Genomic DNA, 23099 nt, shown 5'->3' on the forward strand with positions numbered 1-23099 from the left:
TACTCCTGGGGTCTCTATGTAGCACTCGACTCCCTCTCGCTGGAATGCGTGTTGGGTGGATCCAAAGATCGTGTATCTGTCGTCAGTGAGGTTGTTCTTCTGTTGTCCTCGTAACTTTGTCTCTACTTCGTGCGTGACAATGTTTCTGAGGACTGCACTGTGGCACTGGCGTGACTGACAGTTTCCGCACTTGCTTGGGGATATTGAGGGCGAGAGAAATCTTGTGTTCTCAACTTGCCAAAAGCTCACTCCCGAGGAAAAAATATTAGTATGCAGTTTTACTCGGGACGATGCCGCTTCCACTGCCTCCAGCTCCATCTCCTCCACCACCTCCGCTTCTGCCTCCACGGCTTCCAGCAAGACAACAAGGGGAACCACTCATGGAGCAGGAGAAAGGTGAATTTAGTCTTCTAACTTGTTCCTCACATTGACAATCTGGACGCGATGATTTCATCTGAGTTTATTCTTCCTAACGGTAGCCGTATGTTATGGCATTTTTTTATTATAAAAAATTTAGGTAGAGAACACAAAATTATAACTTTCACTTATGCACGGGTTCAAGAACAGATCCAGTTATGACAAATCTAAAATCAAACTTGGAAGAAAGTTATGATGGCCCGCAAAGAGAGGATGAACAAGTTGAAGAGTACATAGAAGAGTACGATGGATGGATTCGAAATCTGGTGCAGGCAGAGAAAAATGGAGATCCTCTTTATTGGCCTCCAAAGAGCAACTCTTCTCAAAATCTCAAAGGGTGTTGAGTTTGAATCCCATTCTAACTAAGGATTTTTGTGGTTCCGGAGGATCCAGTTACAGGAGAACCAGGAATGGAGAGCTTTCCCCCCTTTTCCGCCTGACTCTTTGGTCTTAAGAATGTTGGTTTTAAGAATGAGTGATTGCCCTTCTCCAACCCTTACTGCTCAACCTAAGAGCAGACAGCTAATACATTCCATTGGCAGGAAGTATTAGCGATTGAAGAGTTGAACAAAGTTAAAGTTTCTCGGTCTTTAGTATTGTCGACGGGCAGTCTTTATCTTTTTTTTTTTTCCCTTTTTTCCCGCTTATTTCCTTAGACATTTTCGCAGCTGAGTATGGTCTAAATTTGTAGCTTCAATTTGAGGACTTTTGTTGACACCTAAATTTTGGTGACCCTTTTAATTATTAGTTGCATTAAAAAATTAGGGATTAATTTTAACCCCTAAAAAAATATTAGTTAATTAATTAATTGCATAGCATATAGTTTTAGGTGCATTTTATTTTAATTTGCATTTTATCTATTGGACCGGTGGCGGATGAGTTCGAATTAGATGGATCGGGCCCACGAAGCGACGAGTTGGCCCAAGCCCGCGTTTTTAATAATTAAAAATTATCTCATAGGAATATAATATTTTAAATTTTTTCCGAGATATGAATCTTTTTTAGATAGGGCAAATGGTTAAAAATATTGCGATTTGGCCTTGAAAGATTTGGATTTAGAAAAAAATCTCATCTTAATCTTGAATCCTTATCGGTATGGGATGAATTTTATGAAAAAATATTGCGATATTGTGATTTATCTTTGCGAGATTTGGATTTCGAGAAAATATTTATCATAATCTTAAATTTTTATCAATAGTGATCGGTTGGTGAAAATGTATCGCGGATGTAGATTTGAAGGGGAAATCGGAAGCTTATCTCTTACCTCCTATAAAAGCAACCGTGTACGAGGACGTAGAGGGGGGCTTCTCTCGAGCTCTAGTTCGAAAAAGAACACACAAAAGAAGAAAAAAAAAGTTCTTTCGTGCGGTGGCTCTTCATTCGTGCCTTTGAAAAGTCAACACAAAAAGTGAGGTTTTGAAAGTGTGCAGAGAGAAAACAGAGAGAGAGAGAGAGAGAGAGAGAGAGAGAGAGAGAGAGAGAGAGAGAGAGAGAGAGAGAGAGAGGGGAAAAAGGTAAAAAGTAAAAAGGCGAGAGGTGAGGGGACGTTTGCTGTTCATCGTCTCCGTCTCCCTCACGCTCGCCGGCTCTGTTTTGCCTTCCACCCGCAGCCACGAAGCCCGCCGGACGCCCTCGCACCTCCACCGGCCGTGCCTGCATCGCTCAGCCGCATCGATCACCGACCCTCGGCCTCCGTCCCCGCACTCGCTCGGAACCTGATTTGCCGCTCCGGTCCTCCAAAGCTTTGCAGACCGGACTCGAGCCAAATCTGCCCATCACCGCCCGTCGCTCCACCCGCGGCGACGGGACACCAGCAATCGCCGATCGCCTCCTCGCGACGACCCGAGCTCGAGTCGAGCCGCTCCGCCGAGCGGACCGCGACGCCTGTTCGACTCCGGACGCCACCCGCATGCAAATCGCCAATAGGACTCAAGCCTTCCTAGTTCCGCCCCGACCACCCGAACCTTCCGCCCCCGGACGCGGCAACGCTGCCCGCCTTCACCGGTGATCCGCTCCAGCCCGTCCGTCCGATGCCCCTGCAGCGCCTCCACCGTGACGCCTGTTCCGTCCGACGAAGCTGCTTCTTTGTGCTGCTCAGAGGTCCCCGACGACGAAAGGCCCGAACCCGCTCGACGCTTCCCTTTCACCGGTGCCGAGCCTCGTTGAAGACCCGATCGACGCCGCCCTTGCTCCGCGCCGCGACGCTCGCCCCGATCCGGTTCTCTCATTGGACGCCGCGCCCAACAGCCCGATCCAGGCAGCGGAGCTCCTCATCGCAGCCACCGAGGCCTCCCGCCGTCCCCTGCAGCGCCCGCCGGGCCGGGCCCGTGATCCGAGTGCCCCGACGCAGCCCCGCGACGCGAGCCCGTGCCGCCCGACGCCGCCTCCGCTTCGCCTCCCGGCCCGAGCAGACCCGCGACGCTCCTGTTGCCTCGCTGCCGACACGCCGCTCCGGAGCCTCGCCGGAACCCTAGCCGGTGATTCCCCCTCGCCGGACCGGCCACCGGCTTTATTTTCTTTTTTCTTTTTTAGAAAAAAAAAGAAAAGGAAAAAGAAAAAGCAAAAGAAAATTTAGGTATTTTCTTTATCTTATTTTTGTTTTATTATTTTTGCTATTTTATCTCTTTAGTGAAATTGTTCCCTTTAAATATGTGATTGAGATCCCAATATAAAAGTCCCTCGGGTTAGGGATTGACAGTTCGATTTTTGCGCCCGAAATCTAACTCGCAATCCCTTACAAAAAATCGATAATCCAATCTCAAGCCCGAGATTCGATTCGCGATTTAATTTAAAATTGGCCAACCCGATCTCATGCGCGAGATATGGTTCGTCAATTTTTGGATATGAATCTTATCTTTTGTTTGATTTGCTATCGTCAAGTTGGTTGAGTCAAATCTTATTTTCGTAAGATAAAAAATAAAAAAACTCTTAATTAGGATTAGGTTTGCAATCTTATTATGAATTTTTTAAATAAAAATCAAAAAAAGAAAGAAAGTGCATTCATTTAGGTTATTAATTTTTTTTTATTTGAATTGCATGTTAATTAGGTATTAATTTTAATTTCGAGATTAAAGAAAAACATAAAAAAATCATTGTGCATATTAGATTAGAATTGCATGTTTCATTTTAGATCATCTTTTTAGATAAATGGCATTTTAGATTTAGATAATGTCTTAGTTTAAATTAGGATTTAATATGACTTAATCCTAGTTTAAATTAGATAGAATCTTAATCTAGCTATAGATCATTTGAAATTTCATAAAATTTGTCTTAGGATAAATTAGTTGCAAATTCTAAGATAGATTGCATTTTTAAAGAAAAAATGTCATATGCATATGTCATGTAGAATTAGAGCATTCTTTGCGTCATTGCATGCTAAGATTGCATATTATAGGTTTAGATAATTTCTCCTAAATAGATTGCATGCTTGTTAGGAAAATAAAAATCATGTGCACGTCATAGTTTCATACAATGCACGTCATTTAGTGATTTTTGTTAGGTGCATTTAATTAGAAATTGCCCGTCATTAGAATTAGGTCATTAGATTAATTTAGATTGCATAGTTAAATGTTGCATTTCTTAAATTTCGAATCTCATAGAAAATACAAAAAAAAATTATTTAGAATAAATCATCTCATGCTTAGAATAGATTACATGCTTAGTTATGTCATATTGCTTAGGTCATATAGCTAAGTCATGTTGCCATGTCATATCATTTCATGTTAAATTAGTGGCATGCATTGCATATCGCATGATTTTCATTAATTAAGTGAAAACAAAAACAAAAATTGCGTGTTAATTAGAAATCATATTTAGGACTGCTGATGTGAATTCTAAACTAACAACGCAGATGCTTTCGTTGATATAAGGTAAGTTCTGCAATTTATTCATTTGCTTTCTTGGATGTTAAATTGGTGGTTTGCGCACCTGCATGAGCACCTCACATGTTAGGAAGATAGTTTAAAATCAATTCAAGCTGCTTGCCAAACATTTTTCAAAATAAAAGAAAGGTATCGAAAGAGCGTTAGAGAAATATAACGTAACCAAGTCCCCGAACTCATAAATCTCTAGTTCGTAGGAGTAGAGTGAATCTCCCATTACTTTACTTGGGTTTCTAATCGACCCACCAAAAATAGATTAGTGGCGACTCCTAATTAAAAAATTGCATGTTAACAATTCAAACCTAAGTCGCGAATTGGTATGGGCTTGGGAGAGCCGAGTTAAGTCTAGGCTTAACAATCCATTAGCCAAAACCTTAGGTGGTTCACACCGAAAAAAATTGGTCGCGACAACTTTATTAAAGTGTTTCTCAGTTTTTAGTGCTGTCCATGGGCAGTTTTTATCTTTTTCTTGTTTTCTTTTTCCCACTTTTCACATGGACATTTCAATAGTGAGTGTGGTTAGATGTGTTGCTTCAGATTTGATGACTTTGTAAGTGAGACACTCTTTTAAGAATACCGTTATCGGAGAGATTGTGATCGTTATCTTCTTCCTTGTTTCAACTAACATGATTGTGTCATGGGCCGATCGTTTGGGATTGAGACCATGCGGCAACTTAGACCTCCTTGGATCGTTGGAGTACCTAAACTAAGCTAAGTTTTAAAGAGAGACAATACCTAATAAGCTAAGTTTTAGAGAGAGACGCTCTAGGAGAGAAGTTCACTTGCTCACTAGTATTGAGAGAAGTTTGCTCGCTTACTCAGATTGTAGAGAGTTTTAGAGAGAAGAGCTTTGGGAGAGAAAAACTCTATTATGAAATGTTTGGATGATTACAATTAGCGGGACAGCACCTCTTCTTATACTACAGATCTCTCATTCCAACTGTTGATTCATATTCGATATAACGATGGAGATTGCATCTCCTCATCTACCACCTACCAACATTTAAGCCAAGAAAGCTCTAAAACTCACGTTTCGTCCATCCCTAAGAACGTTTTAGAAGCCTAGGTGATTTTGGATGATCTTCTTCGATTGAGCACAATCCTTTGGTAATGGGAACCTTGAGATCATGACAACTGCATATGAAACAATTGTAGCACTCTCGGGTTTAACTTCTTTAAGATTTGTAACGATCCTAATTTAATACACAGTTAACATATATGATGTCCCTGCCTGACCTGGTCTGCATAAAAAACCTCAGAAACACTCTTGAGTACAATGTGTACATGACCGGAGGGTCGTCAGATGTATATTCGCTGAGAAAGAAAACAAATTGACTAGTACCAATCAATTCTATGGACATCCATATGCCCGAAGAAAATTAAAAACATGATTCAGCACTGGTCCAATAATTCCTACTGAAGTGGAGGATTAAACTAACTTTTTAAAAGTAATTCTCATCCACCGAATATCAATCCTGAAGTGAAAAACGTATTTTCTTTGAAATTTATTATGAGTCGACGCATTTTATAGTGCATGCACCGTGATAACTGAACAAAGTAAAATGTATAATTGAAAAGTCATCCCAAACACGCTCAAATTAATCGATCATCTGGCTTTTTTTCAGCTTGTAAAATGGACTTTCCTTTGATGCTAAACATTTTAAATTAACACATAAAAATCCTGCATTATAAGTAGAATGAGGCCCCCTTCAAATACGGGGACATGATGACTTGACAAAAAGTAAACCTATACATTTAATGTACTTATTTCATTGTGAGTTAGTATAAAATGTTATTTAATTTTAGGTTCCATTTATTTCATAAAAAATAATTTCCAGAATAATGTTTTTAGGATTTTCCGATATTCATTTCATGGAAAATGAAGTTGGGGAAAACATTTTTCATAATTTTTTTTTTTAAGATAGAGGAAAACATTTTCCTCACTCATCTTCTCTTATCTCACACCCATGTTAACTTTTCCTTCTTTTTTTTTTTTTAATCTTTTTAAAAATTCAAATTTTTATTCATTTTCTTATTCTTTTTATATTTTATTTTTGTTCTATCTTGGCCGGTTGTTGGCTGAAACTACGCTAACAATCGGCCATAGGCGAGCCTCGAGCTTGTTGGCCTCGGGCGAGCTCGAGGCTTGTTGCTTACCTTATCGATGGCAAGCTAAGGCTCTAGGCCTGCCAATTTGGCTCTTTGCTTGCTAAGCTTGCCGATCGGGGAGTAGCTTGCCAGCGTAGGGCGAGCTTGAGCTTGCCTTCAACTGATTGCCGATCGTTGCCTTGGTCGACGGCCGGTCGAAGAAGAAGAAGACAAAAAGAAAGAAAGAAAAGAAAAAAAAAAAAGAAAAGATTTAAAATTTGAGTTTTTAAAAATTAAAATTAAAAATTACATTAAAAAATAAAAATAAATTATTGAAAAAGAGTTTATGGAGGAAAGGATTTTCTTTACTGAATAGAAGAAAATATTTTCTATTTCTTTTCAGGTTTTTGGCCGAACACTAAAAATTAATTACATTTTCTTGAAAAATAACTTCATAGAAATATTTTCTAGAAACATCATATTCTTCATGAAACAAATAGAGTCTTAATCACTTTAGAAATGCATGAACTAACAATGGAGTGGAGAATTACATTCCCAAATGTAGAAGTGGTGGCTCTCCCAGCGGTTGGATCAGATCACAGCCCACTTTTACTGTCTCTACATCCTGTTAGGGAGAAAAGAAGAAAGGAATTCAAATTTTAAGCCTACTAGATGGAGGAAGAAGAGTGTGGGGGAGATTATTAAACGTTATTGGGGAGGTGAACAGCATTATCAAACAAACTTGTCCCAGAAAATACAGCATGTAACAAGGGAATTGACGGCATGGAGCAAAACTAAATTCTCTAACGCCTCTCTCCAAATTAGAAGTTTAAAAAAGAAACTCATTGATATCACAAATGGGGACTCTGAATTTTCCAGCAAAGAGGAATGCCAAGAAATTAAAGAAAATATTGAGCGACTTTGGCGTCGGAAAATATGTATTGGGGTATGAGGTCTCGTATAAATTGGCTGCGTTGGGGAGACAGGAACTCAGAATATTTTCACGCCACCACGGTCCAACGAAGACAACGAAACAGAATTTCTATGTTGCGCCTTAATGAAGACACTTGGTGTAGGGACCAAACAATATTAAAACAACACATTGAGGAGTTCTACTGCTCCTTATATAAATCAGAAGGTCCCAGAGAGTTTCAACCTATTCTGGACATGTGTCCAACTGTCATTAATGCACAAATGAATGAGAGCCTCATGATCCCAATCTCTATGGAAGAGGTAAAAGAAGCGGTTTTTCAGCTGGGTACACTTAAAGCCCCTAGCCCGGATGGTTTGAATGGACAATTTTACCAACATTATTGGGAAGAGATCAAGCTGGATGTGCTGAATATGGTCAGAAACTTCTTTGAATCAGGTGAGTTTGACCCCCTTCTTAACAAGACTTACATAACCCTAATTCCCAAAGTCAAAACCCCATAAAGTATTTGTCAGTTCATGCCAATTAGTCTTTGTAACTTCACCTACAAAATCATCTCAAAGGTCTTAGCAAATAGATTGAAACCATGGCTTGATGAGATAATAGCCCATGAACAAAGTGCCTTTGTTAAAGGAAGACAAATACAAGATAACATTTTTATAGTTCAAGAAGTGTTGCACTAGCTGAGAATCAAAGAAAGAAAGAAGAAATTCCAAGCAGTTCTTAAACTGGATATGAAAAAGACCTATGATAGGGTGGAGTGAGATTTCTTAAAAATGAGTATGCTAAAGATGGGGTTTAGTGCAAGATGGGTTGAGCTGGTCATGACATGTGTTTCCATGGTGACATTTAGTGTTAAAGTGAATGGCGATCAAACCCGGTATTTTACACCCACACGGGGATTAAGACAAGGAGATCCTTTGTTGCCCTACCTATTCATATTAATGGCTAATGTTTTCTCCTGGATGACGCACAAAGCAATTGAAGATGGGAACCTCAAAGGAATAAAACTAAACAGGTATTGTCCTACATTGTCTCACATTTTATTCGTCGATGATGCAATAATTTTATGGATGGGACAGTTACAGAATGCCAAAATTTGTCAAATCTCTTGAACCAATATTGTTATGCGATTGGTCAAGCTATCAATCTAAACAAATAAGGAGTGTTCTTCAGCAAGGGTTGCCCCGAATCCTTAAAGAGTAATATGGCCTATGAATTGCAAGTACCTATTATTGACAAAACAGGGAAATACCTGGGAATTCCATTTGATTGGGGACAAACAAAAAAGGAGATGTTTTCATGGATTCTGGTGAGGATGAACATGAAGCTTGAAGGTTGGAAAGAAAAGCTACTATCTAAGGCTGGCAAAGAAATCTTGATAAAAGCCGTGGCACAGGCTCTTCCTCAGTATTCTATGTTAATTTTCAAAATTCCAATCTGAGTCTGTAAAGCCATAGAACAACGGATAGCAGCTTTCTGGTGGAAACAAAACGAATCCAAGAGAGGAATGCACTGGAAGAAATGGGAAGTTTTGAAATGCAGAAAAGACAACAAGGGTCTTGGGTTCAAAGACCTAATTATCTTCAACAAGGCAATGTTAGCCAAACAAGCCTGAAGACTTTCACAATCACCTTCAGCTCTATGGGGCCAAATCCTAAAAGGAATATACTATCCAAATGGGGACCTATGGAAGGCTAACACAAGACAAAGGCCCTCTTGGGGGTGGCGCAATCTTCTTATTGGCCGAGAGACTTTAGAACTGGAGGTGAAGTGGATAGTGGGAGATGGGCACAGTATTAACATATGGAGAGACAGATGGCTTCCAAGAGGAGTGATAGGAGGACCGGTAAACAAGGATGATCCTCAGATGGTAGCTGAACTAATGAACAATGATAGGAGGCTATGGGAGGAGTCTAAAGTTCAAACGCTCTTTGATGAATAAGTTGCACAGGAAATTCTTTCAACTCCACTCAGTGCTCAATCATAGCCAGATAGGCTCATCTGGATGGGGAATCATTCAGGGTCTTACACAGTAAAAAGTGGCTATAACAGAGTATGTTCAACGATTAATCATCTTGACCCCAACAGTGCAACAACCTCCTATAAGTCACCTAGATCCCTCTAGATTAGGCTATGGGACACTCCAATTCCCCCTAAAATAAAATTCTTTCTCTGGAGCATATGTCAAAATGCAATCCCGACTAAGGAAAATCTCTACAGAAGGAGAATATTACCTGATCCCCTGTGTCCACTCTGTCTCCACCATCCAGACACAGCAGAACACTTGTTCTTCTTGTGCAAAAAGACAAGGAAAATATGGCTTGACCCACGCCTTAACCTATACAACAAAGCGTCATGTTAACCCGCATTGACAAGTGGTTTGCGAGTTCTTCAACACAAAAACAGAGTTACCTTCGGCAGACATGGTGGCAAGCACGATCTGGTTGATATGGAAGCTCCGAAATGACTACATCTTCAGATCTCGACCTCCCAACACCGAATCAATTGTAGATCTTGCTCACACTCAGGTCCGGGCGTTCTCCAGATGGAACCAGAAGAAACAATAGCAGCAATCCAGCGAGTCGGACATAGCAGAGTTCTGGATGGCTCCAAATAGCACCAGCTTCAAGCTGAACGTAGATTGCTCTTGGAAGAAGGGAGAAGAAAAAAGCTCGGTAGCTGGGATCATTCGAGACTCGAACGGCTTGTTGATTGACAGATTTGCTGAGGAGATTCAGGCTACATCTTCTCTGCATGCCGAAACCCTAGCACTCTTGCACACATTGAACTTTCTGAACCAACGAAGAGGAAGTAAAGTGGGTGCTGTTCAATTTGAAGATAGAAGCTGCGAAGTACAATGTGATAACGTCGCACTCGTGGAGGCCAGTTTGGGTCGGGTTGCTGATCCTTGGGCTGTGATGAATTTATTGGCCGAAATCAGAGAGATCCTTCACTAGCTTTCATCGGTAAAAATCTCCTACTGCCCCCGGGAAGCAAACTAGGCAGCCGATTGGATCGCCAAAGCGCATCGCCTCAAGTCTTTACCCATAAATTGGTTATATGCGCCACCACAACCCCTTCTGAATATTTTATGTTCTGAAGCTAATTTATTGTCTACTTGTAATCCTTGTTATAAATGAAAGAATGCCTAATTTCCGACCAAAAAAAAAAAAAACTTTTTATTGTGCAAACATCTCTTGTATACCATATCAGTACCATTATTTAAGCATATTTAATAGAGAAATGAGACTTGAGGATGCAATGGTCAATTTCGTCATTTATCTAGTTCAGAGATAAGGTTGACCAAGCATGCCAGCTTATGGCTTGACAACATGAACATGGTGCACCTTACTAAACTCCAATGGAATTCGTTGAAATGGCTCATTCCTTGCTCCAAAATAGACGGAAAAAACATCTTTACAAATGACACATTTTAAACATTCAGCCATATTTCCTCACATTAGATTACTGTACTAATTGATCACATGGTATGATGGAGCTGGACTCTGTTCAATTAAAAATTGTCAAGAATTTTGAGGGATAATATGGTTTAATTCGACTTATTCAAGGAAGGCAGTCTCAAGTAACTATAATTTGGCCAAGGGAATCTGAGATTTAGTTTAGTTTGCGAGGCATGGCGCTAAAAATCTTTGACCTTTTCTATCGTATTTGGTGCCCAGAAATTCATTAATGAGTGTGCTGGCTTATTGTTTACTGTCCAGGGCCAGAAATTTCAAGCAATAAATGAGAGCATGGCTAATTCTATCCTTTTAATTGGAACTAGATCTATCTTTGTCTATGTCTTAATCGTCTGCATCCATTAATTTTTAATTCATAATGACCATGTCGCAAGCTTCTGGTCATTGAATCAAGGTCACGTTCGGTCACGTTAGTATGTTACATTGGACCAAAAAATTTGCTGTTTTTTTTCCGATATTTGGTGATCCGTGTTGAATCGGACGTGCAAAATTACTTCCATCAGTTCCATCGATTGTCAGTCGTCGCTTTGGCAGATAAAGAGACAAAGACCAAGTCATTGGACCCAGAGTACCTGAAATTGCATCTCCTATACAAGACAACCTATGAGGAATAAACCGTCTTATAAAATGATGAAGGCTTGATGTTCGTAAAATTCTAAACGCAAGTGCACGTATCAAACAAGTAATATAATGATGAGATAAAGTATCGTTCCACGGAGATCGATGATTAATAAACCAATTAAATACTAAAATAGGCTAATTCTAAAATTTATCTAACAAATCAAAATATAATTAAGAATGAATTAAAAACGAAATTTGTAGACTAAATGCAGTAAAATCAATCAGATAAATATGTTAGAGCATCCGATTTCACCATAACCACTATATATGAATTTCATATTGTTGTGAATACAAGAACGATATCAAACATGTGATAGCGGAATTTCCTAATCTATTTACTATCCTATCTCTAGGTATAGCAAACCTACTCAGCTTATTAATCCACTATATCTCTATGTGAATTAAAATAAACATGAGTGCATTAAAAACTATGAATATTCCCAATTTACAATGAGTCTTTTGGATCACTTTATCACCGAAAACTACACAAATAACGCGGTATATTTCTATCCATGTTTAATTCATGGTTATATATTATAATGAGCAATTGCATATTATCACCTCTCAGTCTCAAACATGCATATCAAATCATTCAAGTGGTGGCCAGTCACTCAAAATCATTAAACGCAATAATATATAACTCACATGAATGAAATCAATTGTAAAACATAAAAATCATGAAATTCATATCATCATGGTTAGGCTACATCTTAGCCTAACAAAAGAAAATTAGAACATAGTAGAATAAGAAATAAAAATAAAAATATAGATCAAACCCAGCATCTTGAATCAAAGGACAAGAATTCTATCACCACTTTTGTCTTCTCTTCAAAATACTTGAAAAACTCTTAGAAGAATGAAAAACAATCTAACCCCCTCTAAACCCTAGCTGCTCTCTCTTCCTATTTATAGGAAATCTAAAATATCTACTTGTAGATAACATTAGGGAACAAAATTAAGAATTTCCTGATTTGATATCCATCTTCCATCGCTGCTTTTATTTGAATTCCTGATAATTGCCATTCTTTTCCTTATCTTCTCCATATCTCATTATTCTGCATAAACAAGGAAAATTTAAATAATCAGAAGGAAATTCAAATATTTTCTCATAGATAATGCATTAATTGTTGCCTAAAATAGGTAAAATAACTCTCTTTTTTATAGAGTTATCACTTGACGACAATTCCCCAAAGGTAAAAAAAAGTACTTTCAAAATCCTAATCGAAGAAAAAAAAAACCTAAGCAGCAAAGAAATTTGGAGAATAAATAAATGGGCTGAAACAATGCATAAAATAGACCTAATATTAGAAAAGTGGCCCGAAACTCATGGAAACGATGAATTTGACTCTTGAGGACCGAATCGGCCCTAAGCAGAAAACCTTTTATTTCAATAGTAAAAAGTCTGGTAAAGAGATGATACCAAAGAAAGATCCGAATGAATTTGAAACGGACCTGCATAATCTTTTATAATTACAACCGAGAAATCTTCACATTCATGCCGTTCCAAAATACCGACTTCGCTCATCAACGGCTCGTCTCTTGATGATCTGGCAGTCCAACAAGAATGGTCTGACACTGAGGGAGCATTTGATCTACAGTGGTTCCAATATAAAGAAAGGAAAACTTTATGGCATAAACATCTCTAATTTATCAAATTAGTTTTACTATTGAAATATGTATTATAGATACCTGAGACTTGAGGATGTAATGGTTCATTTCATAATATATCTAGTTCAGAGATAAGGTTGACCAAGCACGTCGACTAATGGCTCGACAACATGAACAAGCTGCATCTTACTAAAATGAATTCGTTGAAATGGCTCATTCCTTGTTCTAAATAGTCAGCAAAACATCTTAACAAATGACAAATTTTAAACATTCACCTAAATTTCCTCACGTTAGAAGACTGTACAAATTACGCACATGCTATGGTGGAGGCGGGCATAGTTCATTTTAATATTCAAGAATTGCAAGGAATAATATAATTTAACTCGATTTAATGAGAGAAGGTAGTCTCAAGTTACTATAGATTGGCCAAGGGAATCTGCGATTTAGTTTAGATTTGTGAACTATCGCGCTAACGATCTTTGACCTTTTCTATCATATTTTGTGCCTAGAAATTCGTTAATGAGCCTGTTGGCTTATTGCTTACTGTCCAGGGCGAGAAATTTCAAGCAATAAATGAGAAAATGGCTAATCCCCTTTTTTCAATTAGGACTAGCTCTTAGTCTTTCTTTTAATCCTCGGAATATATTTAGTTTCTGATTCCTAATGACCAAGTCACACGTTTCTGTTCATCGAATGAAGGTCGCATTCAATCTGCTTGTATGTTATTTTGGACGAGAAAATTTGCTGCTTCATTCAGTATTTTGTGAACTCTGTTGAATCGGACATGCAAAATTACTTCTGTCGGTTCTATGTAGCAGAATATAAAATTCAAATTCTACTCCTCATAATTCATTGTTCGTCGTCCACCATTGATGGTTAGTCATCGCTCTGTTCGATTAAGAATCCAACACCAAGTCATCAGGACCAGAGGACCTAAAATTGCGTCTCCTATACAAGACAACCCTTTGAGGAATACACTGTACTGTATAGTGATGAAGGCTATGTGACAATTCACGAAGATCAAATAAGTGCTCTCAAAATCTATGAGGAATTAACTTTGATATGCTACTCATGTTTGCCCTGATAAATGAAACGAAAAATAACTAGTAAAAAAACTGGAAGGTAATAAAGGAAGAACTTATCTCGAGAAAGAGCTCATATATATATATATATAGAGAGAGAGAGAGAGAGAGAGAGAGAGAGAGAGATTCATGTGATACTTAATCCATGGTGAAGCAAGTTGCTCCCCTTGTTTGGTAGTAAAAAATATCCAAGGACTCTTAAGGTACGCATGAAATTGATTTCTAGAACAGAAATTGATTTCTGGCCAGAAATTGATTTCTTAATTTCTATTTCAGAAATTGAGAAGTTAAAAATTTTAGCTTATGATTTCTTTTTCAAATTTATTTCTGGAATAGAAATCTGTTCAATAAATTGAAAAATCAAATTGTGTTACCAAACGGATTTTTGTTCCAAACCTGTTCCAGGGAATAGAGAAATAGAAAAATAGAAAAGTAGAAATTTTATCATGCGCGCCCTTAGAAAGATCAATCTTGTTCAACTCCTAACCCACAGAGCAAGTTGGACTTGTCTTATTGTCACACCCCGAACCTCGAGCGCGCCAACATCCCACCATGGTCATGCAAATGCGACATTCTCAGGTAGTGTCGCCGACCCCATTTATTTATTATTGCGCAAGCGGAACGTATTATAAAACCCCTGACAATGAAATACGGGATAGAAAAGCAGGAAGCAAAACCGCAACATAACACTTTCATGATTCAACATAATTACAAACAGATGTTTACGGTAAAAAATCTACAAAAAACCGGCTCTAGAAAAGGAACTATCCTACGATCTACAAGTCGGACACGCTCTCCATTTCTTATGACTTCACCTCTACAACTCCTCAAGGCCAACCAAAGCTACTTGGCCACTCCGTCCACCAGAGACCTGGAATTGTAATCCCAAAATCGGGATGAGACAATGTCTTAGCAAGTTCAACCCCCTAAACCTCCATTAAAAAGAAAATACGCCCCGGGTGGCCTAGCCATATCACACAAAAGACTTACCTCGCATTAGTTTTCATCTACAGGTTAGCACAGTTTATATAATTCAATCACGTGCAATTATGATAACCAAACAACCGTGGTACAACCACATTATCAGAACAATTCAACCACTTGGATCGTCTCAGCGATCAATCGACTTGGCCAATTACATGTCATTCTAGCAAATCAATCACTGCCTCCAATCATGACCCTACAAGTAAGTCTAACATTTAGTGGTAATCACGGCCCCACTTGGCAAAATTAGAATTAGTGGCATCACGGCCCTACTCAACACAACCTTTAAAAGGTGGTAGATCCCGGCCCGATGGGCACGACCTCTACTAGATGGTAATTCACGGCCCCAGGGCAAAATTTGAATTAGTGGTATCACGACCCCACTCGGCCACAACCTTTAAAAGGTGGTAGATCCCGGCCCGATGGGCACGACCTCTAATAGGTGGTAATTCACGGCCCCACTGGGAAAAATTTAAATTAGTGGCATCACGGCCCCACTCGGCACAACCTTTAAAATGTGGTAGATCCCGATCCGATGGGCACGACCTCTAATAGGTGGTAATTCACGGCCCCACTGGGCGCGAATTTTATCAGGTGGCAATTCACGGCCCCGACCTCTAATAGGTGGTAATTCATAGCCCCACTTGGGCATTACCTTTAACAGGTGGTTAAATACGGTCGTTCTTCCATCAAATTTTGACACTTGAGATTTTATAAAAAGAATCCCTATTTATCTCAATCACACTCCATTTGCCACAATCAATCATCAAATTCAAATTCTAAATACACAGCAACGATCATAAAAAAATTCTAAGAGTTTAGGGTCCTAACAAAATTTTCAGAATTTAATAAATAATTAAATTTATTCCGAAAATAATTAAATAATAATATCCATATTTTCACGATCCACACTCAATTTATAATATCCAATCATCAATTTCAAAATTTGACTACACAGCGATGATCAACACGAAATTCGAGCAAATAAGGTCAGACGAAATTTTCGAATTTAATAAATAATTAAATTTATTCCGAAATTAATTAAATAATAAATTTTAACAATTTCGAATAAATATATATTATTAAATTATTTAATAATTTCGGAATACTTAAATAAATCAAAAATAAATTCCTTTAAGTCACATCAAGGTTTATATTAATATAAACATTCACTTAACCTTACATTAAACACCCTTTAACTTAATTAAGCACCCTAATATAATCTACACTTAAATAAATTAAACTAACCACCTAATAACACTTAAGATAAATTAAGCACACCAAAAGCATCATTAACTCTCTAATCAAGTTTTAATGAGCTAAACTCACCGGATTAGGGGGCCGAGTGAACCAAAATGACGAGGATGTTGAGGGGAATAACTTTCTTCAAAGTGGGCCAAGCATCCGGAGTCGGGAAGTCGGCCGAAACGGGCCAAGAAGGGGCTGAGAAACCCATTTTCTGCAGCTGCTGCTCACGGTCGAACAGAGGTGGTTTAGCGGCGATTCGGGCAGAGGAACGGTGGAGGAGGACCGGCGGTTGCTCGAGTAGTGACTGGCGGTAGCTCTGGCGACTTTCCGGTGGGCTTGGCAACGGTGGGCAGCTCGGGACGACGAAGGACGACGCGCGTCCCGCACGGACGATGGCATCGAGCGACCGAGCGAGCGGCGAAGGGGCGTGCGGGCTGCTAGCCTGCTGTTGGGCGGCGAGCGAAGGGAGAAGCGGCGGAGAGGCGAGCGGGCGAGGTGTGTGCGGACAAGCGCGGCGGCGGCGATGGCGGCGGTGGCGGCTCCGCGACGTGCGGGCGGCGGCGGGTGGAGGGGCGTCGAGCTCGCTGGTTTTTCAGTCGGTTTCTCCCTCCCCAAGTCCAAGAAGTCCCAAGGTTGAAGATGAAGTGGTGGGACCCTTCACTTTTTGGGGATTAAATCCACCCCTCCACTTGTCAAGATCTCCACCAATTGGCCACCCACCATGACATCACCCCATAATGTCATCATTCACTAACTTATTTCCTCTACAACCTATTTCAATGGGTCCATTTTATTTTTCCGTTGGGGCATGAAACTTTGTGCATCCAATTTTTTCAATTCCCATCAATTCTCTTCCAATTGAGTCCAATTGAAGTCCATAAAATTAATCCAATATCACAACACTTCAATTCACATCTTCACTTATTCGTATAACCAACTTAAGTCCCAAAAGCAAGACCAAAGGCGAGCCTACTAATTTCTCGAGCCAAAATAGCCATTCTTTGATTTTAATTTCTGAAAAATTCTGATTACATGAAAAATCTTCCGAAGATGAGATGAGTTAATGATTCTAAATTGATTTGTGACACACCTTGACTTCCAATTTCTGAATTCGATCTCAATTTCACGGTTGATTTCAATTTGGTGCGATTCTAGCGCGTGCTAATCTACCGGGTAGCTTTTAGGGAAATTTTCTTACATTCGACCTGAGGGTGATCAATCCCCAAGTCTGACGCGTTAAAATCCCTTAATTGCTTCGTTCAATAGGCTAGTCCTCTCATGAGTGGTCAACTTAGAGAGACGAACTATATGCACATATGAAATGCCCGACTCAATTAGCTGAAAATAGAATTAGAAAAATCGGGATGTCACACTTATCGAAGAATAAGTTGAAGTTTGCGGAAGCTCCTGATCCGCAAGGCAAGTTGGACTTGTCTTATCAAAGAATAAGTTGTAGTCTACAGAAGCCCGCCAACGGACCCTTCAGAGAAGAAGGCAAGTGGAATTCGCCTATCGAAAAAGAAGTTGAGGTCTACGGGCGGCCACCAACTACCTTTTAGAGAAGTATTTTATTAGAAGTCTATCTAAGCGGAGTCCCTATTCACACAAGAAATAAACTCACTCGTATGCTGAAGGGAAAAATCTGAAAGGTTGCATTGTCGAACATGACTTATTGATTTTTAGAATAGCTAACACATGTTGTGAGCCCACCAATAGAGCTTCTAGCGAAGGCTCGTGTCAATGACTTCACACTTGATAAGGGCTATATAATAGAAGCACTCTCCACCACCAATAAACTCACTTGAATGCTAAACTGAAAAATGGGGTGGAATCAAATCCTCAGCCTCCTCTGTTGCTTCTTTTTCTTACATTCCTCCCTTTCCTTTGCCTCAACACTTTGCCCTGTTGGCCAGCGCGATGCGTTGCTCCTTTTTAAGAACTCTTTCCTACTTGATTGCATGGCATTGGACTTTGTTTGTGAGTATGATGGGGTCCCTTCTTATCCAAAGGCAAACTCATGGAACAACGGCGGAGATTGTTGCTCGTGGGATGGTGTCATGTGCAATAATGTTACGGGTAACATCATTAGTCTTGATCTTAGATGCAATTGCTTTCATGGCGCTCTCCATTCTGATAGCTCCCTCATTCTCCCAACGCTTGAAGTGTTGCAGTTGTCTTCTTGCAGCTTGACCAAGATCCCGTATATCTTGAATTCGTTAAAAAGATTAACACACTTAGACCTCTCTTACAATAGGATAAGTGGGGAGATCCCGAGATGGTTTTGGGGAATAAGCCAAGATACATTGGAAACATTAGATCTTTCTCATAACCTTCTAGAGGGAGGTATAAAACAATTTCATTGGAAGCGATTGGCATATATCTACCTTCAGAACAACTCTTTCAAGGGCCACTCCCAATCCCTCCACCTTTACTTCTTACTTTGATGCCTCTCACAATGGTTTCACTAGTAGGATCCCCTCTTCGATTTGCCAGATGAGTTCACTCCAGTCTTTATATTTGTCTAACAATAATCTCACAGGGAATATGCCCCCATGTTTTGGTAATATAACCAACCTATGGACTATAGACTTGAGTAGCAATAATTTCCAAGGGCCACTCCCAGTCCCTTCACCTTCTACTTTTCAACTTAATGCCTCCTACAATGGTTTCAATGGAGAAATCTCCTCTTCGATTTGCTAGTTGAGTACACTTCTGAATTTAGATTTGTCTAACAATAATCTCTTTGGGAATATACCACCATGTTTTGGTAATATAACCAATCTCAAGTATTTAGACTTGAGTAATAATAAATTCCAAGGACCACCCAGATTCCTTCACCTTCTACTTCAAGTTTTATTACCTCCCACAATGGTTTTACAGGTGAGATTCCCTCTTTGATTTGCCAGTTGAGTTTGCTCTGGTATTTGGATTTGCCTAACAATAATCTCTTTGGGAATATGCCACCGTGTTTGGGTAATATAACCATTCTGACATATCTTAACTTGAGCATCAATAAATTAAAAGGGTCAATACCACGCTCCCTAGTCAAATGCGTGAGCTTATTATCACTAGATCTCGATCACAATGAATTTAGTGATATCTTCCCACATTGGCTAGAAGCATCGCACCTAGAGCACCTTCATTTGTGATCCAACAAATTTCATGGTATGATTGACCTCACTAGCTTTGGACTCTCCTTCCCTGCTCTTAGATGTTTAATTATTTACAACAACAATTTTGTTGGATGGTGGCCCACGAGTTCTTCTTGAACACCTCGGTGGCCACAATAGATTTATCCAACAACAACTTTGGAGGGCAAATTCCACTTCCATCTCCGTCACAAATTATTATTCCATTGCAAGTAATAATATAATAGGAAATATCCCTTCTTTGATTTGCAATGCCACTAAGCTTGTTTTTATTGACTTATCTAACAATGGCATATTGGGTAGGTTGCCTCAGTGCTTAGTAAATTTTAGCACTGTTCTCTTAGTTTTGAACTTGCAAAGTAATCTTCTCGAGGCACAATTCCTCAATCATTTTCTTCTAGAAATAGATTGATGACTCTTGACTTGAGTCGAAATCAATTTGAAGGCACAATGCCTCGATCTTTTGTCAAATGTAAACATCTGGAAGTATTGAATCTTGGTGAAAACCAGATAGTGGATATGTTCTCGAGATGGTTGGGAACACTCCCACAACTAAAAGTACTTATTTTGAGGTCCAATAATTTGATGGGTCTTTTGAATATCCGTAGGGGATCTCATCTCTTTCCTAGGTTACGCATTTTAGACCTCTCCAACAACAACTTTAGCGGTCCTTTGCCAGCCAACTTGTTCATGAACCTTAAAGGCATGATGAATTGCGAAAATGAGCAGGAGAAATCCTTGTATATGACACAGTTCTTTCGAATGACACTATATGAAAATTCTATAATCGTGACCATGAAAGGGTTAAAGATTGAGCTAGTGAAGATCTTGACCATCTTCACAGCCATTGACTTGTCGCACAACTCTTTCCAAGGGGATATTCCTAGAGTTATTGGACATCTTCACTCTCTCAAAGGGCTCAATCTTACTCATAACCACATATAGGTTCCATCCGACTCTTGGGAACTTGACTAATCTTGAATGGCTCAATCTTTCTTCAAACAAGCTTATTGGAGGAATTCCTAGTAAATTGGGAGATTTGATTTTCTTAGCATACTTAAACCTCTCAAATAACCAACTCATTAGTTGAATTCCTCAAGTCAAGCAATTGGGCACATTTTCAAGAGACTCGTTTAACAAGAATCTAGGCTTATGTGGAACTCCATTGCCAAATGCATGCCCTGATGATGTTCAACCTCCTCCACCATCTTCCCCATCAACTTTCAAACATGAAGTGCATGAGAGTTGGTTTGACCAAAAAGTAATGTGGATTGGTTATGCATCGGGAACCGTCATTGGGATTTCAATAGCATACATTGTATTTGAAATAGGAAGGCCTAAATGGCTCGCATGAAGTGGGAGAATACTAGAGAGAAAAATAGTCGAGTATAGAAAGAAGGCAAGGTAGAAGGCCATCAAATTTGTTTGAAGAGTTGTTTCTATTAGGATGCACGGGTGAGTGAGTTGTGTTAGAGAATTTCACATCAGAGAATTAATATGGTATGGAGTATTTAACATATTCTAGTTACCCTATAACTCATTGACTTACGCTTTTGAGTGAAGGTGAGTCTAATTGGATATGTTGACGCACTTGGACTTGGGCTCCCTCTTGACGATCTCTCTAAATGAAGGTATCAGACTTCTACTATGTGCTGACAGGATAAATGGTATCAAAGTAGGGATCCCTCTAGGAGATGGGTGATACGAGGAAAAGCTTGTGGTCTTCCTGAACCTATGAGGGTGGAGAGTGATCGCCTGGGCCAGGAGGGCTTAGACAATGTCTGACTCTCGTCTAGCTTCTAGGATGACAATGGGGGCACATGAATGAACCAAATTACCCATTGAATGGGGATAATGTTCCTAGATCAATGGGTGAATCTTAAGAGGAGGTCTATTATCACGTTTCTAACAAGAGATACCCTTCATTGCCTTGCAGAGATCAGGAGGAGCTTAGTAGGCAAAAGAAGGTGCAACAACAGGTGCGCAGTGTTGAGAAAACTCCTAGAAGATTTTGAAGTGGGCAAAACTTTTCTATTCTCATTCTAAGGTATACTAGACTTCTAGGGAATTCTCTCAAAGTCTATTCTTCATTAGAAGTCTGCTCCACTCTGATGAAGATCTAGACTGAACTCAAGTGAAGACTGAAGATATAATCAGACTCAGGATTATTTTTCTTCCTTCAAGGTTTCAGTATGAACAAGATATATATGGCCTTCTGGATGAAATCCCACTTACCTTTTCGATATTTTTGATGGGATCTTTCACGGACCAGTATAATCTTTTTGGAAGACAAGTTTATTTGGAAATATTCTACTTATGGTAACCAAGATCATGTTTGTATGGGCGACTAGGATTGTTGAACTTTCATCTTGATCTTAAATCGGCTCAAGATTCTCTTAATTGATTATATCCAACGGGTTGATTGGAAGGATTCCTCTGGAAAGTGTCAACGGTCACAAAAGGCATGGAGGAGTACTTAAAGAGATTTTACTTGTCATTGGAGAGAGAGCGTGAAAGATAGAATTCCAAAGTTTGAAGCTTTTCAAATCATTTGTTCTTCTTCAAGAGTGCTCAAACATGTATTTGAAAGAGAGAAAAACACTAAAGAGTGACTTAACGAGAGTATTGGAAATTCTCTACTAAGTAGTCAATGATATATTGCTGTAATTCTCTTTTGATTCTTAGTGAAAACTAGCCAGAATGCTATCAACATGGGAAAGTGGACGTAGGCTTAATCTAAACTAAACCACTATAAATCTTGTGTTCATTTTCTATTCCCCGAACTTCTTTAATTTATCTACCATGATACATTTATGATTTTCACTCTATTTGCTTAAGTCTGAATCTCTGTTCAAAGTCTCTAGTTCAACAGACTTAGAAAAATATTTTTACTGCAATTTGAGATTAATCGTTTTTATACCTATTCACCTCCTCAGGTGTTTATACTAGCTTTTTCATGCAGTTGGTTAGGGATGCTACATTTTTCAGGGAGCACAAGTGACTAGAGATTCGTAAATGGATTTGATCAAGGGAAGCAACTAATGAAGTGAAGTGACTTGTTCTATTGAGCAAGCATTGCCATTTATATAAGTCATAAGGACTGGTATTGATGGTTAAGGGAACACAAGGAAGTGACAGAACAGCTGTAATGAGGGTGTTGCGGAATTGAGTAGGGGAGAATATCACAATCTGTGAATCCTCTTTTAATTGTGACACTTGTGAGTGGAACATAGGGTTATTGGGTGAAGAGCGAGTGATGTAGAGGGGATGAACACAATTAGTCTATGAGAGTGGCGTTAGGACAGTTAGTGCTAAGAGTTCTAGGATCGAATAATTATATTACTTAGGAGCTCTGAAGGTGGGGTTGGCCTTCCAAGCACAAACTGGTCGAGAGCTAATGCCGCTCTCTTGATGAGGCCATGGCAGGCCGAAATATGTTTTTGAACTTAAAGTAGATTGTTGTTTTGCTTGATGAACTAGATGCTTGAGTTAAATAGTACAATCTTATATAAAGAAGTTATTCATCGTATTGTTCTTTGAAACAACTATAGAAAGAAGGCTAGCTTGGCAAAATTCTGCTCGCCAAGCGTTGAATGGGCTATTCCATG

At 39.3% G+C, this 23099-nt stretch overlaps 1 long non-coding RNA gene across 1 annotated transcript; it reads right to left on the bottom strand.

The window, feature by feature from the left end:
* Nucleotides 1-6745: 6745 nt before the first annotated feature.
* LOC104448149 lies at nucleotides 6746-10205 on the bottom strand. Its single transcript, XR_726184.3, has 3 exons — nucleotides 9733-10205; nucleotides 9555-9658; nucleotides 6746-7011 (listed from the first exon to the last, which is right to left on the bottom strand). It is a non-coding gene; the product is annotated as an uncharacterized LOC104448149 (long non-coding RNA).
* Between the last annotated feature and the right edge of the window lie 12894 nt (nucleotides 10206-23099).

The sequence above is a fragment of the Eucalyptus grandis genome, chromosome 6, assembly GCF_016545825.1.
Source record: "Eucalyptus grandis isolate ANBG69807.140 chromosome 6, ASM1654582v1, whole genome shotgun sequence".
NCBI classification, from domain to species: Eukaryota; Viridiplantae; Streptophyta; class Magnoliopsida; order Myrtales; family Myrtaceae; genus Eucalyptus; species Eucalyptus grandis.